General features: G+C 48.0%; 2 protein-coding genes across 3 annotated transcripts in view; both read left to right on the top strand.

Annotated features, from left to right (window-relative positions):
- SARS2 (seryl-tRNA synthetase 2, mitochondrial) overlaps positions 1-26,275 on the top strand; it is a 209,078-nt gene that overhangs the window by 151,564 nt on the left and 31,239 nt on the right. The window lies entirely within an intron of this gene.
- FBXO17 (F-box protein 17) overlaps positions 1,682-26,275 on the top strand; it is a 34,999-nt gene continuing 10,405 nt past the window's right edge. The window contains exon 1 of one of the 2 annotated variants that reach the window (XM_050769281.1): positions 1,682-1,856. The gene's annotated coding sequence lies outside the window, so the exon portion shown is untranslated. Of the gene's footprint in view, positions 1,873-26,275 lie in introns of both variants that reach the window. The other variant, XM_050769282.1, reaches the window with a different exon arrangement.

The raw sequence follows: 26,275 nt of genomic DNA, 5'->3' as shown, positions 1-26,275 counted from the left end.
TCCAAAAAGTACAAAAACTTGCCAGATGGGGTGGTGCACACCTATAGTTCCAGCTACTAGGGAGGCTGAAGTGGGAGGATCACTTGAGCCTGGGAGGTCGAGGATGCAGTGAGCTGTGATTACAGTACTGCACTCTAGCCTGGGTGTCAGAGAGATACTCTGTCTCAAAAAAAAAAAAAAAAAAAAAATTTATATAGGCAATTTTGTGTCACATCACGAGACATTGACATCACAATGTTCCATTATTGGGATACTGTTCTATCACTCGGTTAAGAAGTTGCTTTCAGCTGGGCACAGGCAAGGTGGCTCACGCCTGTAATCCCAGCACTTTGGGAGGCCGAGGTGGGCAGAACACAAGGTCAGGAGATCGAGACCATCCTGGCTAACACGGTGAAACGCTGTCTCCACAAAAATACAAAAAATTAGCCAGGCGTGGTGGTGGGCACCTGTAATCACAGCTACTCGGGAGGCTGAGGCAGGAGAATTGCTTGAACCCGAGAGGCGAAGATTGCAGTGAGCCGAGATCGAGCCACTGCACTCCAGCGTGGGCAAAAGAGCGAGACTCCGTCTCAAAAAAATAAAATAAAATAAATAAAACCCCCAACATCCGGAATGCAAAACGAACTAGGCCTACGCCTTTCACATAAGGAACTGCGTGTGGATCTGTGCTAAAAACTCTACCAATAATACAGTAATTTTACAACTCACGGCAGAAAATGCTTTCAAAGGCGGTTGGTACAAATAATAACAATAGTAGTCAAATTAGCGTTGGCTCTGAGCCCAGCACTGTGCTCCGCGCTGCACACGCAGACTCTCACGCCGTCCTCACGATGGCGCTGTGGGGCCTGGCTGAGGTTTCTAGGGGAAGGGTCCTTGGGGAATCCAGACTCTCTGGCTGTGTGACCCCTCCAAGCTAGCGACTTGGACTACGTGCAATAGACCAGATATCTCTGGACTTCAGTTTCTCAGGAGAGGCGTCCATGAGGAGGTCATGCATGTAAAGCATGTAGCACAGTGGCAGATACGAGCCAGTGGGTCTGGAGAATGATTTACCAGCGTGGGCAAGGCCTGGCTTCCAGAAAACTAGCTCTGGGGTGTCTGAGATCAGTCACCTTGAGGTCCCTGCTGCAATCTAGGGCCATCAGAAGGGACTGCAAAGGCCCAAGGGCAGAGGTAAAGGGAGAAAATGGGTGGTGGCCCCAGCCGGATTAATTCAGTTGTCTATAGCTGGTGGGGATGGGGAGGACGGGGGAGTCCTAAGGTGGGAGGGTGCAGAAAGTGTGTGTGCTGAAGGGATTTAATTTAAGATCAGGCCCGGGCTGTGAGAATCTAGCCCTGGGAAGCAACGTAAATACAAGAAAATCCCTGTGACCAGGGACTTTGATCCAAGTGTTTCGAATCAGGCCCTGGGTCGGGATCACAGCTAAGCGGTTTACCAACCGTGGACCTGGGCAGGATCCCATACATGTGAGGGGTGGAGACGGCCGCAAGCAGGAGGCCAGAACCAGAAGGAAACGGAATTTGAATGGGGGTGGGGAGCTAGGACCAGTCCCTCCGCGGCAACTGGGCCTCCCGCTTGCCGCACGCAGCCCTCCCAGCTCCCCGGCCCGCCCTCGCTCCCGCCCGGCCCAGCCGCCGGAGGAGGGGCGGCCTCCCGCACCCGCCCGCGGGATCTCAGAGTCACCGCCCCCGGCGCCGGGCTGCAGCCGCCACGCCCCGGGAGAGGACCGACTGCCTAGACCGCGGGTCCCGGGGCTCCCTAGGCCACGCCGATCACGGGAGGCCCCCGACTGCCTCCCAGAGCAAAGGGAGGAAAGGAGCTTAGCCCTCCGCTGCAGCCTCCGAGCAGCCCGCCGGTGAGCGCCGGGACAGGTAGGGGACCCGGGTCGGGACCCAAACGTCAGTCCCATTCTCGCCCACAGCTGGGGCGCCCCGGGAAGGATTCCCGCGCCAGGCCCTACCCGGAGGGGCGGGTCCCTGAGAGTCCCATAACCCGCAGCGTCCCTTCCCCGGGCCCTCCCTCGGCCCGAGGCTCCTTTAAACCCAAAGTTATACAGATGCACGTTAGAAAGTCCCAAATCTGGAAGGGCTTTGCTTTGAACGTGGGTGTTCGAACGCCCAGGCCTCTCCACCCCTGGCGCGCGTCCGCGGAGGCTACCATCTAAAACCCCTGCCAAACGCTGCAAACCAACACGTGGGCGCAACAGCCCGGGGAAGGCCTGGCCGCTTTTTACCGTTGCTTGATTTTCTGTCTTCTGGCCGTCAGTCCCTTCGCAGAATCTGTGAATCAGAAGCCTCGGAGGGCGGTTTCTTGATTTAGCTACTTGGGCACATTATGTGTTTCGCTATGGCCCCAACTCTCAATTTAAATTTTGTTCTGCCAAGTTACTTTTGCAATGTTCAGCGGTATGTTCTAAAGCTCTGTATACTGTCTCTTCGACTTTAGACAGCGTCTATTTACTCCATATTTTGAAAGACAAATATTACGGGAGTCTAGTTGTAAAATAAATAATACTTCTTTAAAAATGTTCCAGTAATACACGACACTCAGACACGTAGGACAGGACAGAGCTTTGCATGGAAAACAACCCGCCTTTAAACAACAGCCTCTCCCTCACCACTGCCCCCAACCCCTGTCGGCCAGATACATTTTTTTGTAACTACATTGCTTTTCAAAAATGGCAAAAAGTAACTCGTGATCGCTGGTGCCTTGTTTTTAACGTTTTCCACCTTTTATTCCTTTGGTATCTATTTCCAAATCTTTAAAGCAGATTTTTGGATTGTTATTTCTTATTTCATCAACTTTTAGACGACGCGTCCATGGATCCCTTGCTAAAAATAGCAGACAACTTTAATCATCTCCATGGTTTTCCTCCTCCCTATATAATCACCTCCCTGTATAGTCAGGACATTACTTTTGGCTTCTCTATTGGCTACTTTTCTAACATAAAATATTTTTTTAACTTGAATTTATTGTTCCATTAAATATACCTAGTATCCGTTGACTCTCTCTCTTTTTTTTTTTTTTTTTTTTTTTGAGACGGAGTCTCGCTCTGTCCCCAGGCTGGAGTGCTGTGGCCGGATCTCAGCTCACTGCAAGCTCCGCCTCCGGGGTTTACGCCATTCTCCTGCCTCAGCCTCCCGAGTAGCTGGGACTACAGGCGCCGCCAGCGCGCCCGGCTAGTTTTTTGTATTTTTTAGTAGAGACGGGGTTTCACCGTGTTAGCCAGGATGGTCTCGATCTCCTGACCTCGTGATCCGCCCGTCTCGGCCTCCCAAAGTGCTGGGATTACAGGCTTGAGCCACCGCGCCCGGCCATGACTCTCTTTTTGTAAGTCTTGGCTAAGGAACTTCTTTCTAAAAAATACATTTTTAGGCCGGGTGCCGGCGCGGTGGCTCACGCCTGTAATCCCAGCACTTTGGGAGGCCGAGGCCGGGAGATCACCTGAGGTCAGGAGTTAAAGACTAGTTAAAGACTAGCCTGGCCAAGATGAAACCCCATCTCTACTAAAAGTTCAAAAATTAGCCTGGCATGGTGGTGGGTGCCTGTAATCCCAGCTACTCAGGAGGCTGAGGAAGGAGAATCGCTTGAACCCTGGAGGTGGAGGTTGCAGTGAGCCAAGATTGCGCCATTTGCACTCCAGCCTGGGTGATAAGAGCGAGACTGTCTCAAAAAATATATACACACACACACACACACACACACACACACACACACATATATGTATTTGAGACCCCATCTCAGTCAAATCAAATCAAATCAAAACTGTGTTGCCCAGGCTGGAGTCCCGTGTCTTAATCATGGCTCACTGCAGCCTCGACCTCCTGGGCTCAAGAGATCCTCCCACCTCAGCCTCCTGAGTAACTGGGGCTACAGGTACATGCCCCCAAACCCCACTACTTTGTGTATTTTTTGTGGATACGGTTTTGCCATGTTACCCAGGCTGGTCTCGAACTCCTGGGCTCAAGCCATCCACTCATCTTGGCCATCAAAAGTCCTGGGATTACACGTGTGAGCCACTGGCGCCCAGACAAAAAGATAAATTTTTAAAATAACATTTTTGTATTTATGTAAATATTAATTTCTTCAATTCCAATCAAGTTCTACATATGGCTTACAAATCAGATAGAAAAGCTTGCCTTAATTTTTTTCTATAATAAAAGTAATAGAATCTCTTTTAGAAAAATGGAAAACGAAGTGTTTTAGATTAAAAGAGATGAAACCTGCCACCCCCAATGGTGTTTGAGCCCCCATGGGGATCTTGTTAGGAGGAAGCAGCCACAGAAGACCTGCTAGAGACAGTAGGGGAAATTGTTCACGGAGTGGGTGTTGACGGCAGAATGGATTTTTTTTTTTTTTTTTTTTTTTTTTTTTTTTGAGACGGAGTCTTGCTCTGTCGCCCAGGCTGGAGTGCAGTGGCGCAATCTCAGCTTACTGCAAGCTCCGTCTCCCGGGTTCATGCCATTCTCCTGCCTCAGCCTCCCATGTAGCTGGGACTACAGGCGCCCACCACCACGCCTGGCTAATTTTTTGTATTTTTTAGTAGAGACGGGGTTTCACCGTGTTAGCCAGGATGGTCTCGATCTCCTGACCTTGTGATCTGCCCGTCTCGGCCTCCAAAAGTGCTGGGATTACAGGCGTGAGCCACCGCGCCTGGCCTCAGAATGGATTTTTGAGACGGAATCTCATTCTGTCGCCCAGGCTAGAGTGTAGTGGCACAATCTCGGCTCACTGCAACCTCCACCTCCTGGGTGCAAGCGATTCTCCTGCCTCAGCCTCCTGAGTAGCTGGGATTACAGGCATGTGCCACCACGCCCAGCTAATTTTTTTTGTAATTTTAGTAGAGATGGGGTTTCACCATATTGGTCAGCCTGGTCTCGAACTCCTGACCTCGTGATCCACCAGCCTTGGCCTCCCAAAGTGCTGGAATTACAAGCGTGAGCCACCACACCCGGCCAGGTTGCCCTTAATCTTAAGAGATTCATTAGGAAGTACTGAAGAGTAGTTCATCAAGGCCGCCAGGTGCGGTGACTTACGCCTGTAATCCCAGCACTTTGGGAGGCCGAGGAGTTCGAGACCAGCCTGGCCAACAGAGTGAAACCCTGCCTCTACAAAAATAAAAATTTAGCAGGGCATGATGGCAGGTACCTGTAATCCCAGCTACTCCGGAGGCTAAGGCGGGAGAATCGCTTGAACCCGGGAGGTGGAGGTTGCAGTGAGCCAAGATCACACCATTACACACCAGCCTGGGTGACAAGAGTGAAACACTGTCCAAAAAAAAAGAGAGGCAAAATGTGGAGCGTATAGCAATGTTCATTTGATTACTCTTTCAACTTGTCTGTATAATGAAATTTCTTTTTTGTTGTTTTTTTTTTGAGACGGAGTCTTGCTCTGTCGCCCAGGCTGGAGTGCAGTGGCCGGATCTCAGCTCACTGCAAGCTCCGCCTCCCAGGTTTACGCCGTTCTCCTGCCTCAGCCTCCCGAGTAGCTGGGACTATAGGCGCCCGCCACCATACCCGGCTAGTTTTTTTTTGTATTTTTTTAGTAGAGACAGGGTTTCACCGTGTTAGCCAGGATGGTCTTGATCTCCTGACCTCATGATCTGCCCGTCTCGGCCTCCCAAAGTGCTGAGATTACAGGCTTGAGTCACCGCGCCTGGCTATAATGAAATTTCATAGTAAAAATTGAGAGAAAATAAAGTAAGATGATTTTGAAACAAAGAAAGAGACAGAAGACATGTATACAGTAGCACAGACTATGGAGTCCTGTATACCCCCCAGCAGGTTTTTTTTTTTCTTTGAAATGGGGTCTCACTCTGTCGCCCAGGCTGCAGTGCAGTGGCACAATCACAGTTCACTGCAGCCTTGACCTCCTGGGTTCAAGCAATTCTCCTGCCTCAGCCTCCTGAGTAACTGGGATTACAGGTGTGCGCCACCACACCCGGCAAATTTTTGTATTTTTAGTGGAGATGGGGTTTCACTATGTTGGCCAGGCTGGTCTCGAACTCCTGACCTCAGGTGATCCACCTGCCTTGGCCTCCCAAAGTGCTGGGGATAACAAGAGTGAGTGAGCCACTGTGCCTGGCTCAGTTTTTTTGTTTTTTGTTTTTTTTTTCTTTTTTTTCTATTATTCTTTTCCCTTGGTCCCACCTTACAAAACCCACCATTCTCTTACTACCCAGTGGGGGTCTCAGTCTGTTTTGTAGAATGGAGGCTGCCCCATTCAGGAATCTTGAATAAAAACCCATTAGATCTATAACGAAATTTGTTGTAATTTTGTCTTTTGACGTGGCTCTGTTGCTTCTTTGCTGGGTGACCTTGGGCATGTTGCTTTCATCCTCCAAGCCTCAGTTTCCCCATGTGCCTACTTCATGGGGTGGTTTGAGGCTTCTGTGAGGTTTTGTAAAGCAATTCCCACATGCCTAGAGCAAAATAAGTGCTCAGTTAACAGTAGCTGTTAGTATTTTGTGAAGGTATTTCCTTAACTATTACAGCCTGTTCACCTATGACTGACACTGTTAACTGCTGCAGCTGAGCCCTTTCTTTCTCTTTTCTTCTTTTTGTTTTTTAATTGAGACAGGGTTTCATTCTCACCCAGACTGGAGTGCAGTGGCACAGCCTTGTCTCACTGCAACCTCAACTTCCTGGGCTCAAGTGATCCTCCCACCTCAGCCTCCCGAGTAGCTGGGACCACAAGCGCACACCACCATGCCTGGCTAATTGTTAAATTTTGTTTGTAGAGACAGGAGTCTCACTATGTTACCCAGGCTGGTCTCAAACTCTTGGGCTCAAACCATCCTCCTGCCTTGGCCTCCCAAAGTGCTGGGATTACAGGCATGAGCCACCGCACCCAGTCACCACTCATTTTTCTAGGGATAGATTTGGAACTTTGTATTTTGTTTTTCCTTTTGCAAATTCATCGAACGATCGTGCCAGAGGTTCAGTTTTTGTCCTACTGTGTTTCGCCTTGTTTTTTCCTAAGCACGTCTGTCCTTATCCCACATTCTTCTAGTCTCTGATGGGAGCATATGGAGGTGCCCACGTGAACTCCTCCAATCCCATAGCTGGGCATTTGCTGCTAATCATAGTAACTCTTCACAGTGGCAGCAAACATTTGTCGAGGGCCAGGCCCTGATCTCATGAAATTTCCCTACAACTGTGAGGGGCAGGGATTATTAGAGGTCCATCATCTCTGATCCAAAACTCTTGGGCCACATGCATTTGGGAATCTAGACTTTGATTTTTTTTTTAATTTTTTTTTTGAAGACAGACTCTCCTTTGTCACCCAGGCTGGAGTGAAGTAGTACAATCTTGGCTGACTGCCACCTCCACCTCCTGGATTCAAGCCATTCTCCTGCCTCAGCCTCCCAAGTAGCTGTGATTATAGGTACACACCACCACGCCCAGCTAATTTTCATATTTTAGTAGAGACGGGGTTTCACTATGTTGACCAGGCTGGTCTCGAACTCCTGACCAAGTGATCTGCCTGCCTCAACCTCCCAAAGTGCTGGAATTATAAGCGTGAGCCACCATGCCCAGCCTAGACTTTGAATAGTAAGCAAGTCGTACAGAGCCTATTTGGTATGTTACATAAGTCCCCTAGTAGGGCTGAGGAGCATTTGTGTAATCAGACACTAATAGGCCTTCAGTGAAATGCACGTTCATTCTCAGGGGAGTAACTAAAGACTATACAAAACCTCATGACAGCTTGAGTCAGCTCCTGCCACCAAATGGGTCGGGGAAAAACTTTTGGTTTTCTGAGCTTTTAAACATGTAGATTGTGGATGACAGATGTGGACCTGCATATTTCCCATCTTGCAGAGGGGACATTCTCACACACAAAGAAAGGACCAGGCGTGGCGGCTCATGCCTATAATCCCAGCACTTTGGGAGGCTGAGGTGGGCAGATCATTTGAGGTCAGGAGTTCAAGACCAGCCTGGCCAACATGGTGAAACCCCATCTCTACTAAAAATACAAAAATTAGCCAGGCGTGGTGGTGTGTGCCTGTGGTCCCAGCTCCAGAGGAGGCTGAGGCAGGAGGATCGATTTAGTCCAGGAGTTGGAGGCTGCAGCGAGCTATGATTGTACCCATGTACTCCAGCCTGGGCAACACAGTGAGACCCTATCTCAAAAAAAATTTTTTTTTTTTTTTTTTACTTTTGATAATCATTCATGTTCTGGGTACTTGTGGCTTAGTCCTTATTTTGTATTTGTATTATTTATAATACTTGTATTTGTGCTATTTGTATTATTGTGCTATATAGTAGTCCATCTTATCTTATTAATGACTTATTTGTATGTGCTACAGTGGACGGGCATCTGGGACTTTTTCAGTCTGAAGCTGTTAGGAACAAGACCGCCATGAATATTCTTGTATGTGTTTTCTGGCTCTGGGGTGGAGTTGCTGGGCCGTGGGGCAGGCACATTTTCATTTTTACTTCAGATGTCCAATGGGCCAGGCACAGTGGCTCATGCCTGTAATCCCAGCACTTCGGGAGGCCAAGGCAGGCGGATCACTTGAGCTCAGGAGTTTGAGACCAGCCTGGCCAATATGGTGAAACCCTGTCTCTACTAAAAATACAAAAATTAGCCGGGCATGGTGGCAGGCGCCTGTAATCCCAGCTACTTGGGAGTCTGAGGCACAAGAATCACTTGAACCCAGAAGGCAGAGGTTGCAGTGAGTTGAGATCGTGCCACTGCACTCCAGCCTGGGCGATAGAGTGAGACTCAGTCTCAAAAAAAAAAAAAAAAGTACAGCGGTTTCCAAGGTGATTCCAAATGGATTCCACCAGGAATGTATGGGAGTTCTCTTTGATAGTATTTTTAGTGAATTGCAGTAACATTGCACTGTTTCATTTGCTCATTTTCTTTTCTTTTCTTTTCTTTCTTTTTTTTTTTTTGGAGACGGTATCTCACTCTGTCACCCAGGCTGGAATGCAGTGGCGGGATCTCGGCTCACTGTAGCCTTGACTTCTGGGCTCAAGCAATCCTCCCACCTCAGCCTCTCAAATAACTGGGACTACACACACATGCGCCATGCCCTGCTAATTTTTTTGTAGAGATGGGGGTCTCGCTATGTTGTCCAGGCTGGTCTTGAACTCACAGACTCAAAGGATCATCCCGCCTCAGCACTAAATCCCAAAGTGCTGGGATTACAGGCGTGAGCCGTCACACCCAGCCGTACATTTGCTTTTACATTGTTAAGGGGGAAACATCTACATTCTGTTCTGTTTCCATATTTAAGCCCTACATGCTTTAACTGCAAAGTTTGCCGTGTTTTTTTAAATCAGCTTTTTTGAGGTGTAATTTACACACCGAAAACTTCAGCCCTGTTAAAGTGGACAACTTCGTGGTTTTTAGTGACTTTGTTACAGAGTTGTGCAACCATCACCACTGTGACAAAGCATTTTCATCAGCCCCAAAATATCCCTTGTGCCTATTTGTAGTCACTCTGTTCCCAGCCTAGCCCAGGGCAACTACTAATCTACTTTATGATCAAATAGATTTGTCTTTTCTGGTCATTTCATAGAAGCACATTATATAATATGTGGCCTTTTGCATCTGGCCTCTTTCATGTAGCATGTTGCTTTGGGGTTTATTCATGCTATAGCATGTTTATTCTTTTTTATTGCTTAACAATATTCTATTTTGTGGATATGGCACATTTATCCATTCATCAGCTGATAGACATTTGAAGTATTTCCAAATGTATAATGCTGCTATGAACATTAGCATACAAGAGTTTGCATGGAGGTAGGAGGTATGTTTTCATTTCTCTTGGGTAATCTAGTTGTAGAATTGCTGGGTCTGGTCTCATGTAAGTTTATGTTTAACTTTTTTTTAATTTTTATTTATTTATTTATTTATTTATTTATTTATTTTTTAGGGACAGGGTCTTATTCTGTCTCCCAAGCCGAAGTGTGGTGGCGCATTCATAGCTCACTGCAGCCCAGAACTCCTGGACTCAGGCGATCCTCCTACCTTGACCTCCCAAAGTGCTGAGATTACAGACATGAGCCACTGCACCCAGCCATGTTCAACTTTTTCTTTTTTTTTTGGAGACAGAGTCTTGCTCTGTTGCCCAGGTTAGAGTGCAGCGGTGCAGTCTTGGCTCACTGCAACCTCCACCTCCCAAGTGAAAGTGATTCTCCTGCCTCAGCCTCCCGAGTATCTGGGATTACAGGCGCCCACCACCATGCCCGGCTAATTTTTGTGTTTTTAGTAGAGACAGGATTTTACCATGTTGGCCAAGCTGGTCTTGAACTCCTGACCTCAGGTGATCCACTTGCCTCAGCCTCTCAAAGTGCTGGGATTACAGGCGTAAGCCACTGTGCGCAGCCTTTTGTCCATTTTTTAACTGGTTTATCTCATTGAATTTTATGAGTGCTTTATATATTCTGTACACAAGCGCTTTATCAGATCTATAATGTGCAAGTACAAAAGTTTTAACTTATGATAATGTCTAATTTATCCATTTTTTCTTTTATGAATCATAGTTTTTGGTGTTGGATCTAAAAAATCTCTGCTTAACGCAAGATCATGAGATTTTCTCCTGTTTTCTTCTCAAAGTTTTATAGTTTTAACTCTTAAATTTAGATGTATGATTAATTTTGAGTTGATTCTGGTATGAGGTAATGGTCTAAATTCATCTTTTTGCGTATAGATTTCCAGTTGTTCCAGCACCATTTTGTTGAAAAGAGTCCTTTTCCCAAGAAAACCCATAGGTAAATCCAATGTAAAGAGAATGCCCCTAGCCTCCAGGTCAAAAGGATTCCTTTTTTGTGAACTTTATCAAATAGCTGTAACACGGATACAGTTTTATGTTTTTCCTAGAGTTTCTCATAGCTTTAATTTTTCCCTTTTGAAAGAAGTGTTTTTCTGTTAGTAACTCATCCAATCCTTTTCTTTGAATTTCTTTTTCTTCTTGTAGACATTCTTCCTTTTATAGTATCCTGTTCTTACTCTGTTTAGAACATCTTTGCAAATCTAAGTGTTCCCAGGACTAGCTACATAATTTGCACGGCCGATTGCAAAATGAAAAGGCAAGGCCACTTGTTCAGAAATAATTAAGAATGTTGAGGCCAGGCTCAGTGGCTGAGGCCTGTAATCCTAGCACTTTGGGAGGCTGAGACGGGAGAATCATTTGAGGCCAGGAGTTGGAGACCAACCTGGGCAACATAGTGAGACCCCGTCTCCACACACACATACACACAAAATTTTAATTTAAAAGAATGTTGGCCAGGTGTGGTGGCTCACACCTGTAATCCCAGCACTTTGGGAAGCTGAGGTGGGTGGATCACCTGGGGTCAGGAGTTCGAGACCAGCCTGACCAACATGGTGAAACCCCGTCTCAACTAAAAATACAAAAATTAGCCAGGCCTGGTAGCGCGCTCCGGTAGTCCCAGCTACTCGGAAGGCTGAGACAGGAGAATCGCTTGAACCCAGAAGTGGAGGTTGCAGTGAGCCAAGATCATGCCACTGCACTCCTACCTGGGTGACAGAGTAAGACTCCATCTCAAAAAATAAATAAATAAATAAATAAATAAATAAATAAATAAAAATAAAAAGAATGTTGAGGCTGGGAGCCACAGTTCATGCCTGTAATTCCAGCACTTTGAGAGGCTGAGGCAGGCAGATTGCCTGAAGTCAGGAGTTCAAGACCAGCTCGGCCAACACAGTGAAATCCCGTCTCTACTAAAAATACAAAAATTGGCCAGGAATGGTGGCTCACACCTGTAATCCAAGCACTTTGGGAGGCCAAGGCGGGTGGATCACCTGAGGTCAGGAGTTTGAGACCAGCCTGGTCAACATGGCAAAACCTTATCTCTACTAAAAATGCAAAAACTAGCCTGGCTTGGTGGTTCATGCCTATAATCCCAGCTACTCAGGAGGCTGAGACTGGAGAATCACTTGAACCCAGGAGGTGGAGGTTGCAGTGAGCCGAGATCACGCCATTGCACTCCAGCCTGGGCAACAAGAGCGAAACTCCATCTCAAAAAAAATAAAAAAAAATAAAAACACAAAAATTAGCCAGGTGTGGTGGTGGGCACCTGTAGTCCCAGTTACTCAGGAGGCTGAGGCAGGAGAATCACTTGAACACGGGAGGCGGAGGTTGCAGTGAGCTGAGATTGTGCCACTGCACTTCAGCCTGGGAGACAGAGCAAGACTCCATCTCAAAAAACAAAAAAAGGAAAGAAAAAGAATGTCGAGATGGCCACAGTGGAGCACTGAAAAGAGGGTGGGCCACATGAGAACGCACAGGTTGCATGCCCATGAAGCCAGCCCTGGCCGGCTTCCTCCATGTTCTTTTGGTCTTGTGAATTGTCTCTGTTTCCTCTGGGGTCAGTTCACTTTCCTTCTGCTTGTTTACTTTAATGTTTCTCTTTCAGGCTGCTAGTTCTTTTTTATTTTATTTTATTTTTTTTTGAGATGGAGTCTCGCTCTGTCACCCAGGTTGGAGTGCAGTGGCGCGATCTTGGCTCACTGCAAGCTCCGCCTCCCGGGTTCCCGCCATTCTCCTGCCTCAGCCTCCCGAGTAGCAGGGACTACAGGCGCCCGCCACCTCGCCCGGCTAGTTTTTTGTATTTTTTAGTAGAGACGGGGTTTCACTATGTTAGCCAGGATGGTCTCGATCTCCTGACCTCGTGATCCGCCCATCTCGGCCTCCCAAAGGCTGCTAGTTCTTTTAAACATCTGATGGTCCTTGCTATCCCGTCACTTTTTCAAACAAGAGGCTGGATGACTGATTGTGGTTTTTTGTTTGCTTGTTTTTAAGTCAGTGGTATGAGATTTGGGGCTGTTATAAATACACTCGTTTCCCACTGGCCTCTTGGTCAAGTTGAATGGATGACTGTGAACTCTGTGTTCTGTAGGCAGCACTTGTTCATGTTAGCAGGGAGGAAAACAGTCTTTGTGCTCAGAGCTCACTCCCAGATGCCAGATGGGGAGGGCTTTACTCAGTAACACCAGCAGCTTCCCAGGGGCTGCATGCAATTTTTTTTTTTTTTTCTTTTTTTCTTTAAAATGGGTTCTCACTCTGTCACCCAGGCTGGAGCACAGTGGTGTGATCACAGTTCACTACAGCCTCCACCTCCAGAGTTCAAGCGATCCTCCCACCTCAGCTTCCCAAGTAGCTGGGACTACAGGTGCTTGCAACCATGTCTGGTTAATTTTATATTTTGTAGAGATGGAGGTCTTGCTGTGTTGCCCAGGCTGGTCTGGAACTCCTGGCCTCAAGCAATCCCCCTGCCTCATTCTCCCAAAATGTTGGGATTACAGGCATGAGCCACCGTCCCTCGCCAAAAGAGTTAAAAATTAATAAGGGACAGGAGGCTGAGGCAGAAGAATTGCTTGAACCTGGGAGGCGGAGGTTGCAGTGAGCCGAGATCATGCCGCTGCACTTCAGCCTGAGTGACAGAGTGAGACTCCGTCTCAAACAAACAAACAAAAAAATTAATAAGGGAATTGGGTAGAGGAAAGTATACTGAAGGAATGAAAAGGAAACCATTCTGTGTAAACTTTTTAAAAGATTGATAGTACCAATACCAGGTGCTGGCAACTGCAATGCATACAGAATTTTTGGGAATGCAGATGGTACAGTCATGCTGGAACTGCGGGCATTTTCTTGTAACGTTAAATATACACCTGCCATGTGATCCAAAAATTCTACTCCTAAGTATCTACTCAAGAGCAATGAAAACAGCTGGGCGCGATGACTCATGCCTGTAATCCCAGCACTTTGGGAGGCCACGGCAGGCAGATCACTTAAGGTCAGGTGTTCAAGACCAGCCTGGCCAACATGGTGAAACCCCGTCTCCTACTAAAAATACAAAAACTAGCCAGGCGTGATGGCGCACACCTGTAATCCCAGCTACTTGGGAGGCTGAGGCAGGAGAATCGCTTGAACCCGGGAGGCAGAGGTTGCAGTGAGCCAAGATCGCGAGACTGCACTCCGGCCTCGCCTGGGCAACAGAGTGAGAGTCTGTCTCGAAAAAAATAAATAAATAAGGCTAGGCGTGGTGCCTCACGCTTGTAATCCTAGAACTTTGGGAGGCTGAGGTGGGCGGATTGCCTGAGCTCAGGAGTTTGAGACCAGCCTGGGCAACACGGTGAAACCCCATCTCTACTAAAATACAAAAAATTGGCCATGCATGGCAGCATGTGCCTGTAATCCCAGCTACTTGGGAGGCTGAGGCAGGAGAACTGGCTTGAACTCAGGAGGCGGATGTTGCAGTGAGCCGAGATTGCACCACTGCACTCCAGCCTGGGTGACAGAGCACGACTCTGTCTCCAAAAAAAAAAAAAAGCAATGAAAACATATGTCCACACAAACACTTCAAACACTTGTACATGAATATTCATAGCAGCTTTATTCATAATACCCCTAAGCTGGAAACAACCCAAATGTCCATCATACTGAGTGGATAAACAGGTTGTGGATTATGCATTCAGTGGACCATTACTCAGCAACAAAAAGGAATAGACTACTGGTTGATACACAACAAGTGGATGGGCCAGGTGCAGTGGCTCATGCCTGTAATCCCAGCAATTTGGGAAACCAAGCTGCGAAGATTGCTGAGCCCAGGAGTTCAAGGCTAGCCTGGGCAACATAGCAAGACCCTGTCTCAAAATAAATTAAAAATTAGCCAGGCATGGTGGGGTGCACCTGTGGTCCCAGCTACTCTGGAGGCTGAGATGGAAGGATTGCTTGAGACTGGGAGGTCATGGTGGCAGTGAGCTATGATGGCGCCACTGCCCTGTAGCCTGGGCAACAGAGTGAGACCCTGCCTCAAAAAAATACATATATATACGAATGAATCACATTACGTTATGTTGCATTATGTTAAAGGAGAGGACAAATAACCCTAAGCCATGCCTACAACTCAAAGAATGTTACAGGCATGAGCCACTGCGCCTGGCCCAGATGCCTTCTTCACAAGGAGACACATATTGTGTGTATCAGAATCCAACCAGGAGACAAACCACACAGTAATTTGAACAGCGATTGTTTAATATACAGAATTGTTAACTATAATAGGGGATTAGAGTAAGAGGAACTGGTTACTAAGAAATAAAGAGAATACTAACAAATGTAGAAATAGACCGGGCACAGTGGCTCACACCTGTAATCCCAGCACTTTGGGAGGCTGAGGCGGGTGGATCACGAGGTCAAGAGATCGAGACCATCCCGGCCAACATGGTGAAACCCCATCTCTACTGAAAATACAAAAACATTGGCTGGGCGTGGTGGTGGGCGCCTGTAGTTCCAGCTACTCAGGAGGCTGAGGCAGGAGAATCGCTTGAACCCAGGAGGCAGAGGTTGTGGTGAGCCGAGATCGTGCCACTGCAGTCTAGCCTGGGTGACAGAGAGAGACTCCATCTCAAAAAAAAAAAAAAGAAAAAAGAAATAGCAGATACAAGGAGCAGCCACTCCTCCTAAGTCTAAGAGAGCCCCAGGCTGTGACCCCGACCTTGCTGGAGTAGGTTTGCCATGGCTCACCGAAGGACAAAGGATCCCTGTGGTGCGGCACCAGTAGAATACGGCAGAAATCCATCCAGTAAGATGGTGGGGAAAGCAGCTGACAGGGAAGTGTCTCAGCTGAGGTGGGTGCTGCTGACTGCCATATTTCAGGAGCCATGTGCCAGAGAAACTTCCTGACACTAAAGAAACCGCACGCATGTAGGAGTCAGGGGCTGGAGAAGCGTGCTCGCTGAGGGAGTAACTGCGCTGCAAGAGCCAAGTCTGGAAACTGGAAGCCAAACCCTTTCCTCCTACGTCTCTCCAGCGCCCTCTACTGAAAAAAATGTAGCATCATGTCAGTCAGCAAAGGAAGAAGATTTAAAGGGCCAAACTCCAATTTTTTTTATTTATTTTTTATTTTATTGTTTTTTTTTTTTTCATTTTTTTTTTTGAGACGGAGTTCCGCTCTTATCCAGGCTGGAGTGCAGGCGTGAGCCACCGTTCCCGGCGCTTTTTTTTTTTCTTTTTAACAGCGTCCCTGGGTGGGTTAGAACCAAACTCCAGTTTCGCAGCTTAGAACAATTAGGTCATAGATTGATAGCCGACACACTATATGATTCCATTTACGTGAAATTATAGAAAAGAAAAATTGAATTTATAGTAACAGAAAGCAGCCAGGCGAGGTGCCTCACACCTGTAATCCCAGCAGGTTTGGGAGGCCGAGGCAGGCGGATCAATTGAGCTCAGGAGTTCAAGACCAGCCTGGCCAACACGAAGAAACCCTGTCTCTACTAAAAATACAGAAATTAGCCGGGCGTGGTAGTGCGTGCCTGTAATCCCAGCTACTCCGGAGGCTGAAGTAGAAAAATCTCTTGAACCTGGGAGGCGGAGGTTGCAGTGAGCCAAAATCGCACCACTGCACTCCAGCCTGGACGACAGAGCAATACTCTAAAAAACCAAAAACAAAAACGAAAAAATAAATAAATAAAAACAGAATAGTAGTTGCCGTTGGGTGGGAGTGGGGAGGTTGGCTGGGAAGGGATAAACCTTTTGGGGCAATAGAAATGTTCCATATCGGCTGGGGGCGGTGGCTCACACCTGTAATCCCAGCATTTTGGGAAACCGAGTTGGGTGGATCACCTGAGGTCAGGAGTTCGAGACCAGCCTGGCCAACGTGGTGAAACCCTGTCTCTACTAAAGATACAAAGCTTAACCAGGCGTGGTGATGCACACCTGTAATCCCAGCTACTCAGGAGGCTGATGCAGGAGAATCCCTTGAACCTGGGAGGCAGAGGTTACAGTGAGCTGAGATCGTGCCACTGCACTGCAGCCTAGGTGACAGAGCAAGACTCTGTCTCAAAAAAAAAAAAAAAAAAAAAAAAAAATATTATTTGGTTTCTTTCTGAAAGTAGCTGGACAGGCCAGGTGAAAATAGAAAGCAATGTCTAAGGAGCGCCAGCTATGCAGGTCTCCTCACTTCAGCTGCCAGACTAGGATGGAAGAAACCTCAGATGACCCAGCCCCATCCATCTGATGGCAAAGGCACAAGTTCCCTAAGTGAGGACCACATAGCTGATCCCAGTCCCCAGAGCCATAAAAAAAAAGAAGAAGAGGCCGGGCGCGGTGGCTCACGCCTGTAATCCCAGCACTTTGGGAGGCCGAGGCGGGCGGATCACGAGGTCAGGAGATCGAGACCATCCTGGCTAACACGGTGAAACCCCGTCTCTACTAAAAATGCAAAAAATTAGCCGGGCGAGGCGGCGGGCGCCTGTAGTCCCAGCTACTCGGGAGGCTGAGGCAGGAGAATGGCGTGAACCCGGGAGGCGGAGCTTGCAGTGAGCCGAGATCGCGCCACTGCACTCCAGCCCGGGCGACAGAGCGAGACTCCGTCTCAAAAAAAAAAAAAAAAAAAAAAAAAGAAGAAGAATGGATTATTATAAATATACTCTGGCAAAAGTATACTCTGGACAAACCAAAAACAAACTGGTATCATGATTCACAGAGGTATTTTTTGTGCAGAATTTTCCAGTCAGTATAAAAAGGTCTCGGCCTCAAAAAAACTATACAATTTGAGAATCTGCTGAGGAAATACTTATAAGCTAACGCTTAATCATTTTCACAGATTCTTCTATTTTAAACTCGTCACATCTTTCGTTTGATGACTTTGAGCAAAGTTTTTGGACATCTTTTTGTTCCTTTCCATGGACTACCATATCTGTTTTTCTTGTTTTCATCATTTTTTGCAAACGTTGAGGGTTTTGGGTATGTGTTCTGTTTTGGTGATGGTGGTGGTGTTTTGTTTTTGTTTTTGGAGACAGTCTCACTCTGTCACCCAGGCTGGAATGCAGTAGTGCAATCATAGCTCACTGTACCCTCGAACTCCTGGCCACAAGTAATCCTCTCACCTCAGCCTCCCTAGTATCTGGGACTACAAGTGCACACCACCAGGTCCAGCTAATTTTTTAATGTTTATTTTTTGTAGAGATGGGGTTTCACTATGTTGCCCACGCTGGTCTCGAACCCCTGGGTTCAAGCCATCCTCCCACCTCAGCCTCCCAAAGTGCTGGGATGACACACGTGAGCCATGGTACCCAGCCCATTTTTAGCAAACCTTTTATAGAAAGTGCACAAATTGGCCGGGCGCGGTGGCTCAAGCCTGTAATCCCAGCACTTTGGGAGGCCGAGACGGGCGGATCACAAGGTCAGGAGATCGAGACCATCCTGGTTAACACGGTGAAACCCCGTCTCTACTAAAAAATACAAAAAACTAGCCGGGCGAGGTGGCAGGCGCCTGTAGTCCCAGCTACTCGGGAGGCTGAGCCAGGAGAATGGCATAAACCCGGGAGGCGGAGCTTGCAGTGAGCTGAGATCTGGCCACTGCACTCCAGCCTGAGCAACAGAGCTAGACTCCGTCTCAAAAAAAAAAAAAAAAAAGAAAAAAGAAAGTGCACAAATTGCACAGCCTAATGAATCCCAGCACTTTGGGAGGCCGAGGGGGGCGAATCACAAGGTCAGGAGTTCAAGACCAGCCTGGCCAACATGGTGAAATCCCGTCTCTACTGAAAAAATAATAATAATAATAATACAAAACTTAGCCAGGCATGGTGGCATGCGCCTGTAATCCCAGCTACTCGGGAGGCTGAGGCAGGACAATTGCTTGAACCCAGGAGGCAGAGATTGCAGTGGGCCGAGATTGGGCCACTGCACTCCAGCCTGGGCAACAGAGGAAGACTCCATCTCAGAAAAGAAAGAAAGAAAGAAAGAAAGACAGTCAAGCAGAGGCTGCATACTCTTTTATGATCCAGCCTCAGAAATCCCTAGCAGGCCTGGCACAGTGGCTCATACCTGTAATCCCAGCACTTTGGGAGGCCAAGGCGACAGGATCACTTGAGCCCAGGAGGAGACCAGCCTGGGCAACATAGGGAGACCCCTCATTTCTAGAAAAAAAAATATATACATATATATATATATAAAACACACTTAGCTGGGCATGGTGGCATGTGTCTGCAGTCCCATCTACTCAGGAGGCTGAGTTAGGAGGATCGCTTGAGCCCAGGAGTTCGAGGCTTCAGTGAGCCATAATCACACCACTACACTCCAATCAGGCGACAGAGTGAGACTTTGTCTCTTAAAGAGAGAGACAGAGAGAGAATGAAATCCACTTCTGCAGTACTCTGAAAGTTGAGGCAGTTGCAAAGGCCCGCACATGCCCAGGGGAGCAATGTGGACCCCACAGCTTCATGAGCAGTGGTGAACTTAAAGAGCATGTCAGGTAGGAAATGTTATCATAGCCACTTTTGAAAAATACAGTCTGCCATAGCATCCTGGGTCTCTTTGGGTAGCTGAATACCAGTAGCATTCCCTGGTCACTCTGACAGCCAGTAACTTTCCTTCAAATACACACTCTCCCAAAAACCCTGGAAGCAGGCAGTACCAGGCCCTACTTGTCCTATTATGACCCAGCCAGTAGTTGGCATTCAACCTTGCAGTGGGTACTTTTCAACCTTTCCCAAAAAACAAAACAAAACAAAACAAAAATCCTCCAGAAGCCCCTCTCAGGCTTATTCTCCAAAATAAACCTGTCTTTGACTGTTGAGCCACTTTTTGTGTTTCTTTCCTCTTTCCTTTTTTTTTTTTTTTTGAGACAGTTTCACTGTTGCCCAACCTAGAGTGCAGTGGCTTACCACAACTTCTACCTGCTGGGTTCAGGCAATTATCTCACCAGCCTCCCAAGTAGCTGGGACTATAGGAGCATACCACCACACCTGACTAATTTTGTATTTTTAGTAGAGATGGGGCTTCACCATGATGGCCAGGCTGGTCTCGAACTCTTGACCTCAGGTGATCCGACCGCCTTGGTCTCCCAAAGTTCTGAGATTGCAGGCATAAGCCATCCTGCCCAGCCACAAACTTTTTTTTTTTTTTTTTTTTTTTTTTTTGAGACAGGGTCTCATTCTATCACCTGGGCTGGAATATAGTGGCCCCTTCACGACTCACCACAGCCTCAACCTCCCAGGCTCAGTGATCCTTCCCCCTCAGCTCCCAAGTAGCTGGGACTACAGGTACGTGACACTATGCCTGACTAACTTTTTTGTATTTTTTTTTGTAGAGATGGGGTTTCGCCAGGTTGCCCAGGCTGGTCTTGGACTCCTAGGCTCAAGCGATCCTTCTGCCTCAGCCTCCCAAAGTGCTGGGATTACAGGTGTGAGCCACTACACCAGGGCCCCACACAAGCATTTAATATGGTTCGTGTGGTATAGATGAGGGCTCATTCAGTATGTTTCTTGAACATCTCTGCTCCTTGGTGAAGTCTGGCTGTCTTTGTTGGGCGAGGGGTCCACCCCCAGCCCCAGAGATCCTCCTTTTGCCAGTGGGAACACACTCCTAAGAAGAGTGGGAACCAAGAACTCCTCCTAAGAAGAACTCCAGGGAACTAAACTCTGGTGAGCATCACATCCATGCCAGGCAGGCTGGTAGACTTGTTTATAAACCTCAGGGAATTATTTATTTATTTTTGAGACAGAGTCGCTCTGTCACCCAGGCTGAAGTGCAGTGAGTGGTGTGATCTCAGCTCGCTGCAACCTCTGCCTCCTGGGTTCAAGCACCGGGCCTCAGTGAACTATTAATGCAACTCAGAACCACCTGGAGAAAAGCACAGCTTGGTCTTTGTCAAGTCTGTCTCCACAACTTCATTCTTTCTGCAGTAGGAATAAAGATGATGTCGGGGCTGGGCATGGTGGCTCACACCTGTGAAAATTAATATTAATATTTTAAAAATTAATATGAAATACTAAATTATGCTAGTTGCCATGATTATGACACATCATTTTTAAAAAGAGACAGCAACTATTTTATTTTATTTATTTATGTATTTATTTATTTATTCATTTTGAGGCAGAGTCTCGCTTTGTTGCCCAGGCTGGAGTGCAGTGGCACAATCTTGGCTCACTGCAACCTCTGCCTCCCGGGTTCAAGTGATTCTGCTGCCTCAGCCTCCTGAGTAGCTGGGATTACAGGCTCCCACCACCACGCCCGGCTAATTTTTGTATTTTTAGTAGAGACAGGTTTCGCCTTGTTGGCCAGGCTGGTTTTGAACTCCTGACCTCAAATGATCCACCTACCTCCGCCTCCCAAAATGTTGGGATTACAGGCATGAGCCACCGCGCCTGGCTGACACAACTATTTTAGCTGTGACATTTTGATTTAGTGGCATTTATTGGCCCTTATTAAGCCACTGTGCTGAGCATTTAAGCTGGATCAGCTCGTGAATTCCATCATCTTGTTTAATGGGCAAAACTCTCCTTTGAGCGTGCCCTTTTTAAGAGGCTTTAATGATCTAATGCTTGTTATCTGCATGTGCCCAATAAGTGCTCAATTCATGTCAACTGTTGTCATTTTTAAACAAATTAAGGTTTTATTTTAAAAAAAGAAATAAGCCTGTGTCAGGAAAGTAGTCCATGAATGTAGCAAATATTCCTGACATCATTTTTTTGAGACAGAGTCTCCCTCTGTCACCCAGGCTGGGGTGCAGAGGCGCGATCTCAGCTCACTGCAACCTCCACCTCCTGGGTTTAAGTGATTCTTCTGCATCAGCCTCCCGAGTAGCTGGGATTATAAGCACCCACCATACCCTGCTAATTTTTGTCTTTTTTGTAGAGATGGGGTTTCGCCATGTTGCCTGGGCTCCTGACCTCAATTGATCCGCTAACCTAAGCCTCCCAAAGTGCTGGGATTACAGGTGTGAGCCACCACGCCTGGACTAATATTAAATTAATATCACTCTTATTTAGGAGCCTGCAGGGGCTTTTCCTAAGTGCTTTAAAATACTCATTTCATCCTCACTACAGCCCTATGATGGAGGCACTGTTAGCCCCATTTTCAGAAAGGGAAACTGAGGTATAAAGAGATTAAGTGACTTGCCATTGCTTATATAATTTATAGCAAGAAGTGGCGCTGGAGCCGGGCACAGTGGCTCACACCTATAATCCCAGCACTTTGGGAGGCCAAGGCAGCAGGATCCTTGGAGCCCAAGAGTTCAAAATCAGCCTCAGCAACATGGTGAAACCCTGTCTCTACTAACAACACAAAAATTAGCAAGGCCTGGTGGCATGCACCTGTAGTCCCAGCTAATCGGGAGGCTGAGGCACAAGAATCACTTGAACCTCGGAGCCGGAGGTTGTAGTGAGCTGAGACTGTGCCACTGCACTCCAGTCTGGGTGACAGAGGGAGACTCTGTCTCAAAAAAATAAGAAAAAAAAAAGAGGCCGGGCGCGGTGGCTCACGCCTGTAATCCCAGCACTTTGGGAGGCCGAGGCGGGCGGATCACAAGGTCAGGAGATCGAGACCACGGTGAAACCCCGTCTCTACCAAAAATACAAAAAAAAAATTAGCCGGGCGCAGTTGTGGGCGCCTGTAGTCCCAGCTACTCGGGAGGCTGAGGCAGGAGAATGGCGTGAACCCGGGAGGCGGAGCTTGCAGTGAGCCGAGATCGCGCCACTGCACTCCAGCCTGGGCGACAGAGCGAGACTCCGTCTCAAAAAAAAAAAAAAAAAAAAAGAAAAGGTTTTAGGAAGAATGGAAGCAGAAAATACTGGGTAGATTGCTTTTTTGAGAAGTTTTACCACAAAGAGAAACAAAGACGCTGGATGCGGTGACTCATGCCTCTAATCCCAGCAGTTTGGGAGGCTGAGGTGGGAGGATCACTTGAGCCTAGGAGGTCAAGGCTGCAGTGAGCCGTGATCACACCACTGCACTCGCACCTGAGTGAAGAAGCAAGTGCTGTCTCAAAAAATTAAAAATAACACATTCTCAGGCCAGGCGCAGTGGCTCACGCTTGTAATCCCAGCACCTTGGGAGGCTGAGTTGGGCGGATCACCTGAGGTCAGGAGTTTGAGAACCACCTGTCCAACATGGTGATGTCTCTACTAAAAATATAAAAATTAGCCAGATGTGGTGGTGGGTGCCTGTAATCCCAGCAACTCGGGAGGCTGAGGCAGGAGAATTGCTTAAACCCAGAAGGTGGAGGTTGCAGTGAGCCAAGATCACGCCATTGCACTCCAGCCTGGGCAACAAGAGTGAAACTCTGTCTCAAAACAAAACAAAACAAAAAAACACATTCTCAGCCCGGCGTAGTGGCTCACACCTGTAATCCTAGCACTTTGGGAGGCTGAGGCGGGTGGATTACCTGAGTTCAGGAATTCGAGACCAGGCTGGCCAACATGGTGAAACCCCGTCTCTACTAAAAATACAAAAATTAGCCAGGCGTGGTGGCAGGCGCCTATAATCCCAGCTACTTGGGAGGCTAAGGCAGGAGAATCGCTTGAACCCAGGAGGTAGAGGTTGCAGTGAGCTGAGATCGCGCCACTGCACTCCATCCTGGGTGACAGAGCGAGACTCCGTCTCAAAAAAGTAAATAAATAAAAAAGAACACATTCTCTGCACACACCCTTGCCCCCTTTGGCTTCTTCCTGCATGAGACCCCGGTTAAATCCAGCCTTCCTCTCCACCGTGCCTGCGCCCACACAGCTCAAGTGGGCTAAAAAACACAGCCCCCTGGCCAGGCTAACTTCAAGTCTGTGAACTTGACCCTCAGGCAGACTCCAATGCTGCCTGGCAGCCATATGACATTTCTCTGATCCCCTCCTTCCTCCTCTCTTCTAGACAACTAATTCATACCTTTTCACTTCTCCCCTAATACTTTCCAACACCTCCTCCCCTAATCCTTTCCAACACCTCCTCCCCCCGCTTCACTCTCCCTTGGCTTCTTATTTTGCAGAGAAAATGCAAGAGATGAAAAGTGAACTTCCACAGCCGCCCCTGCCTCTACCACCTACCTGCACCATGCCCACACCCGTTTTCCTGCTGTGACTGTCCCATCACCTGCTCCCACCTTCCCACCCACTTCCAGCCACGGTCCCTGGTTCTCACCTCTCTCTGCTGCTCATTCAGTTTCCCCCAATGCACTGGATCTCCTGTCAGCCCACACAGCATCCTGTCTCCCATCTCAAAACAAACCCTCTCATTTTTTTTTTTTTTTGCTTGTTTGTTTTTGTTTTTGTTTTTGTTTTGTTTTGTTTTGAGATAGGGTCTCACTCTGCTACCCAGGCTGGAGTGCAATGGCGCGATCTCAGCTCACTGCAACCTCTACCTCCTGGGTTCAAGCAGTTCTCCTGCCTCAGCCTCCTGAGTAGCTGGGATTACAGGCATGCGCCACCACACCCAGCTAATGTTTGTATTTTTAGTAGAGATGGGGTTTCACCATGTTAGCCAGGCTGGTCTCAAACTCCTGACCTCAAGTGATCTGCCCACCTTGGCCTCCCAAAGTACTGGGATTGCAGGTATGAGCCACCTCGCCCAGCCCAAACCCTCTCTCGACCTCACCTCCCCTTCTAGCAACAGCCCCACTTTTTTTGCTATTCTTTTCATTTTATTTTATTTAGAGACAGGGTCTCACTTTGTTGCCCAGGCTGGAGTACAGCGGTATAATCATAGCTCTCTGCAGCCTCCAACTCCTGGGCTCAAGCGATTGTCCCACCTTAACCTCTGGAGCAGCTGGGACTACAGGTGTGCACCACCACACCTGGCTAATTTTTTTAATTTTTTGTGCAGATGGAGTCTCGCTCTGTTGCCCAGGCTGATCTCAAACTCCTGGCCTCAAGCAGTCCTCCCACCTTGCCTTCCCAAAGTGCTGGGATTACAGGCATGAGCCAGCATGCCAGATCAAGAATGTTTTTAATGATTAACCATGGAATTTAAGCTGGCTAAGGAAGAAATGAGGGCATGGGAGGTGAGGGGGAGTGAAAAATGAAAAGGACAAAGGATGAGAGATCACAGTGGGTTGGAAGGATCATGCGAGTTGGGCACTGGAGGGAATGAGGTGGAAAGAGAAAGTGATGGGTGGAGAGTGAGTGTGTGAAATTGAGGTTCTGAAGAGGCTGCTGTTATTGGACAAGGCTTGGGTGTGACCATGAGAGGGAGAGGTTGGGGAAGGATAAAGCCACTAGAGGGAGGTCAGGGAACAGAGAGGTTGGGACTGCGGAAGAACTATCTATCTGGTTATGGAAATCACTGAGAATGATGCTAAGAGCAGCGGGAGCGACCGTGAGCCCAGAGCTAAAATTAGGGAGAAGACAGGAGTCATGATCTGGGTCAGCAGATGACGCAGGAGACAGGGTAGTGATGAGATTCATCGCCGGGGGTTTTGGGGAGGGTGGAGGGAGAATGGTCAGGAAGCAGCTCCCAGGAGCACAAAGACCTCCCCACTTGGAAGGCCCACAAGAGAGCTGGGTTCCAGTTAGAGCAAGAAGATAGTAGGAATGTTCAGAGAAGTAACTGAGGCAAGAAGATGGGTCATGGGTTCCAAAGGTTACAGTAGTTGGAACACATTGGGGTATGGGGTGGAAATGGTTTCTTCCACAGTGGGTTTCCTTGTGGGTCTGTAACCCAACCCAGGTTTGGAGGCTTGACACTCGAAAGCCAAACTCAGGCCAGGCATGCTGGCTCATGCCTGAAATCCCAGCATTTTGGGAGGCTGAGACAGGTGGATCACTTGAGGTCAGGGGTTCGAGACCAGCTGGCCAACATGGTGAAATCCCATCTCTATACAGAAATTACTGGCTCAGTGTGGTGGCACACACCTGTAATTCCAGCTACTTGGGAGGCTGAGGCAGGAGAATCGCTTGAACCCGGGAGGTGGAGGTCGCAGTGAGCTGAGATCGTGCCACTGCACTCCAGCCTGGGCAACAGAGTAAGACTCAGTTTTAGAAAAGAAAGCCGGCCGGGCGTGGTGCCTCACGCCTCTAATCCCAGCACTTTGGGAGGCCAAGGCAGGCGATCACAAGGTCAGGAGATCGAGACCACAGTGAAACCCTGTCTCCGCTAAAAATACAAAAAATTAGCTGGGCGCGGTGGTGGGCACCTGTAGTCCCAGCTACTCAGGAGGCTGAGGCAGGAGAATGGCGTGAACCCGGGAGGCAGAGCTTGCAGTGAGCCGAGATCGTGCCACTGCACTCCAGCCTGAGCGACAGAGCAAGACTCCGTCTCAAAAAAAAAGAAAAGAAAAGAAAGCCAAGCTCAGGCCGGGCGCGGTGGCTCATGCCTACAATCCCAGCACTTTGGAAGGCCGAGGTGGGTGGATCACCTGAGGTCCAGAGTTCGAGACCAGCCTGGCCAACATGGTGAAACTGTCTCTCCTAAAGATACAAAAATTAGCCAGGTGTGGTGGCGCATTCCTGTAGTCTCAGCTACTCGGGAGGCTGAGGCAGGAGAACCACTTGAACCTGGGAGACAGAGGTTGCAGTGAGCCAAGACGGGCC

This window comes from Macaca thibetana, chromosome 19 (genome assembly GCF_024542745.1).
Source record: "Macaca thibetana thibetana isolate TM-01 chromosome 19, ASM2454274v1, whole genome shotgun sequence".
Lineage (NCBI taxonomy): Eukaryota > Metazoa > Chordata > Mammalia > Primates > Cercopithecidae > Macaca > Macaca thibetana.
This window is presented reverse-complemented; position numbering and strand designations above follow the sequence as displayed.